This window comes from Colobus angolensis, unplaced genomic scaffold, assembly GCF_000951035.1.
Source record: "Colobus angolensis palliatus isolate OR3802 unplaced genomic scaffold, Cang.pa_1.0 Scaffold67, whole genome shotgun sequence".
NCBI lineage: Eukaryota > Metazoa > Chordata > Mammalia > Primates > Cercopithecidae > Colobus > Colobus angolensis.
The window spans coordinates 1,545,226-1,549,655 of NW_012120376.1; the positions used below are offsets into that span (position 1 = coordinate 1,545,226).

A 4,430-nucleotide genomic window follows, 5' to 3' on the forward strand; every position below is an offset into this window, starting at 1 on the left:
CCAGCTCGGACAGCTTGGTGTTGGCATCCTTATGGCCAGCTCCCCGCACTGCTCAACATCTGTGATGGCGGCTTCCAGGGAAGCCCTCTGGCCTTTGAGGCCCTTGGAGCCAGCTGACGTTCTGGTTCATCTCAGAGATCTTATTCTTTGTATGCGGCCGGTTGTCCCTGCCAGCGTCTGCAGCTCCTCATACTTGATCTGGTACATACTCTCAGCCTCAGTCCATCTGCAGTTGGCGATCTCCTCCTACTGGGCCTTGACGTCAGTGATGATGTTGTCCGTGTCCAGGGAGCGGCTGCTGTCCACAGACAGCACCATAAATGTGTTGGAGATCAGGGATGGCAGCTCCCTGATCTCCTCTTGGTATAGCTGCCTGAGGAAGTTGATCTCACCAGTCAGCCCTTCCAGGCAAGACTCCAGCTCTACCTTGTTCATGTAAACTTCATCGCATCCTTCTCTATGAGGACAAATTCATTCTCCATCTCTGTATGCTTATTGATCTCATCATGGTACTTGTTCCTTAAGTCCTCCACCAGCTCCTGTGTGTTGCCAAGCTCCACCTCCAGCCACAGCTTCTCCTGACCCAGTCTCCAGCTGCCGCCTAAGCTTGTTGAGGTAGCTCTGGAACATTGTCCATGTTGCTCTGAGCCAACTTCTGCTGCTGCAGGAGGCTCCACTTGACCTCCAGTATCTTGTTCTGCTGCTCTAGGAACCGTACCTTGTTGATGAAGGAGGCAAACTTGTTTTGAAGGTCTTGATCTGCTCCTCCTCCTGGGTGTGCAGGGCCTGGCCTGGATGTTGGGGTCCACCTCCAGGTTAAGGGGGCTCAGCAGGCTCTGATTGACCATGACAGCAGTGATCCCTCCCATACTACTGGCCCCACCAAAGCCTCTGCCCAGGCCACTCTGGAAGCTGCTGCTGCCCACTTGGGAAAAGCTTGAGGAGGTGATGGGCGCACCAGACCACTCGTGTAGGAGTGGCTGCTGAAGGCCCAGGGACCAGAGGTGGACACCTTATGGGACTTCTAGGTCACCTTGATGGACATAGTAGAGGCAGGAGTGGAAGTGGGTGGGCCCCAACCAGTCAGAGATTTGAGAAGGAGTGGAGAAGCTGCTGCTTCTTCATTATCAGACTTTTAATGAAAAGAACTTTGGGCCTGAAGCTGGAAGAACATTTTAAACATTTTTTTTTGAGACAGGGTCTTGCTATGTTGCCCAGGCTGGAGTGCAGTGGTGCCATCACATTTCCCTGCATACTCCAACTTCTGTCCTCAAGTGATCCTCATGCTTCAGCCTCCCAAAGCATTGAGCCACAGCATGAACCACCGTGCCTGGTGGATAACTGGTTTTGAGTTCTGGCTGTGCTACTTACTAACTTTGACTTTGAACAAGTCACTTACCTTCTCTAAGCCTGTTCCCTCATCTCTGCAAGAGGGATGATTCCATCTGCCAGCCTCATGATCATGTGAACCAAAGATGATCACAGATGTAAAAGTTCTTAGTATACCATATGGCACTGTGCAAAAGTAAGATACTTTGTGGGGAAATAGAGCTATAGTGTATGGTTTGTCAAGGAGCTTAGCTTCTATTTACAGATATAAGACTTACATGTAATATAAACAACAATTGAAAGTATTCTACTGCCTACAAGAGGTAGAGACATTAAATGTTATTGGACATAAGAAAATACGTGTGATCATGCAGAGTAACCAAACTCAAAATTAAAAGGACATATGTAGTGTTTCTTCCATCTATTTATTTATTCAGCACATATTTATTCTGCACACACTCTGTGATAAGAAACATCATAAATGCTGGAAGTAAAGTAGTGAAATAGAAGGCATAGGCTTGTGCTCTTATAGTCGATTGTATTCTAGTAGGGGGAGAGAGAGACAATAAACAAGTAATCAAATAAGTTAATACTCTTTCAAATACTGTTCAGTGCCACAAAGAAAATAAATGTAGGTTATATGGTAGAGCCAATGAGCAGAACTGTTCTCATTATAACTCTTGCCATTTTATGTGTTTTTCTTCATTTTTATTGTTATAAAATAGACATAACATAAAGTTTACCATTGTAGCCATTTTTTGTACAATTCAGTCGCATTAAGTACATTCACAATGTTGTACATTACTGCTATGTATTCCAGAACTCTTTTAAAAATCATCCTGTACAAAAATTCCATATTCATTAAATAGTAACTCTCCATTTCCCCCTCCCTTCAGCTCCTGGTAATCTCTATTCTACTTTCTGTCACAACGAATTTGACTATTCTAGGTACCTCTCATGTAAGTAGAATCACACAGTATTTGTACTTTTGTGTCTGGCTTATTTCACTTAACATGATTCCAAGTTCATCTATGTTGTAATTTCTTTTTAAGGCTGAATAATATTCCACTGTGTGTGTACATATATGTATATGTGTGTGTGTGTGTGTATATATATATATATATATATCACAATTTGTTTATCCATTCACCCTATTACCTAATTTAGTATGATTTTGTAATAAGTCTAATTTGTAGACTACTATATAGTTTACAAAGTACTCTCATGTCCATTGTACATTGCAAGAAGAGTGTTAACTCAGGGCTTACTGGTTAAATTGTTGCTAAACTGTAGCGATATCTGGCACTTGTTTTGTGTAGTATTCTAGCTGATGTGTCCTGAATCCTTGTTCCTAGCAATTGAAGTAATGGGACATAAATTGAGAAGAAATTAGGTCGGTAGGTTTTCAGCCACTATGAAATGACGATGGCTATAGTTCGGACTAGTTCTTCATATCCCCGTAATATAGGGCTTTCCTCAGGGTGTTCTTTGGAGAATTTTTTGAAAATAGACCCAGGTAATAGGCTTCCACCACCACCTTGGGGCATAATTTCACAATAGAATACATCTCACCATTGGGAAAATTTCTCAAGATTGCACACTTAACCACTTGACTGCTGCTTTGCCATGTGATTGCATACTGTAGGAAAATACCTGCATCATGACTGAGGAAGCCAAATTCATCCATAAGGAAAATGATAGGAGTGGAACAAAAGCAGCTGATGGCAAATAGAAGTTAGAGCAGTGTATATTATGTGATTTATTTTATTCATAAAGGGAAAGAGTGAAAAAGTGAGATTCTAAAAGGTACTGAAATCTTATTGCAAAAAGAACAAGTCAGAAAGCAATATGTTATAGAGTCTTACTGTAGACTGAGGTTTGTAGCACAGAGTGGTTGCTTCTTTGATTCCTAATCAGTTGAGTTCTCAGTTGCTTAAGCTGTTAGCTGAAAGCTGAGGATGGTACTTTGTTATATTAAAATCTGATAATGTTCTACCTTTCCCTCGAAGACAGCTCATTAAAATATATGAAGTAATGTACAACTATCAAACACATATAAGGTGTGTGAATAGAATGTAGTGATAAAAGTGTGTGGGTCCCAGCATCGCTGTCTCTTTCATTGTGCTTTGTGGCATTGCTGTGCTCAGGGATTTAATGCTAGTGCACCTAATGTCCAAAAATGTTGCTTAAACTATTATTCTCGGAGAGCAGTGTGAATTCAAGTGAACTTGATTAAACAGTCTATTCTTGGACTCTTTCCTTTTGGTTTCTTTTGAGAACACAGAATAGCACTCTTTTTGACACATAACTACTATCTTTTTTTTTAACGCTTTGTTTTTATAAGTTTTGATGGTATGGTTGAAATATGTTGATGTTGGTGCTTTAGAAGGGATGGTTATATGAGCAGAGGCCTTCAGATATGAAACTTTAGCTCTTCCGTTCACCTACTTTTGAGAACAATCTGTGTTGAGGGGGAGTTTCCATGTTGCAATGGTTTGCTAGTAAAGCTGTTTTTCTCTCTGAATGTATGCTGTTAACTAGCTAGTGCTTGCTGGCATATTGACCATACTGGATGGTTAAAGGCATAAAATGGAGAGTCCTTCATATATGTAGGTGTTACCACGGTGAGAATAAATGTTCTTGGACCACAAACTTTATCCTAACAAAGAACTCTTAAAGATGGTTGTCGTCGTTCTCACTCATTCTTTCACTCATTTGCCAGCATGCAGGAGAAAGAGCTGAGGTGAAGTGGATTTCTTCCATGCCTCATTTCCCAAGAGAACAGGTACACCAGAACAAAAGGAGTAAAAGTCTTAACTAGTCCCAATGATAATAGAGTGGAGAAATATTTAGAACTGGTTCCATTACCATAGCTTATTTGCAATGATGAAATCTTATTATTTGCATTATAAAAGTCTTATTAAAAAAGAAAGAAAATATTTTATTATGAATATTATATACAGAACTTAGATGCTATGTGCAGAGTTATCTCTCTTTTTACCATATATAATCACAGAATTAAATATAAGGCTTGTGATTTAGTCATCTATAAAAGGCTACATATAATTGGAAGTTTTCTTTCTTATTCCATATAATGGTGC

At 40.5% G+C, this 4,430-nt stretch overlaps 1 protein-coding gene and 1 pseudogene across 1 annotated transcript in view; one reads left to right on the plus strand and one right to left on the minus strand.

Moving 5' to 3' along the window:
* LOC105500596 overlaps positions 1 to 1,045 on the minus strand; it is a 142,830-nt pseudogene extending 141,785 nt beyond the window's left edge.
* The window catches only part of FAM19A2 (family with sequence similarity 19 (chemokine (C-C motif)-like), member A2), a 522,282-nt gene that overhangs the window by 331,035 nt on the left and 186,817 nt on the right, over positions 1 to 4,430 (plus strand). The gene's annotated exons all lie outside the window — the stretch shown is intronic.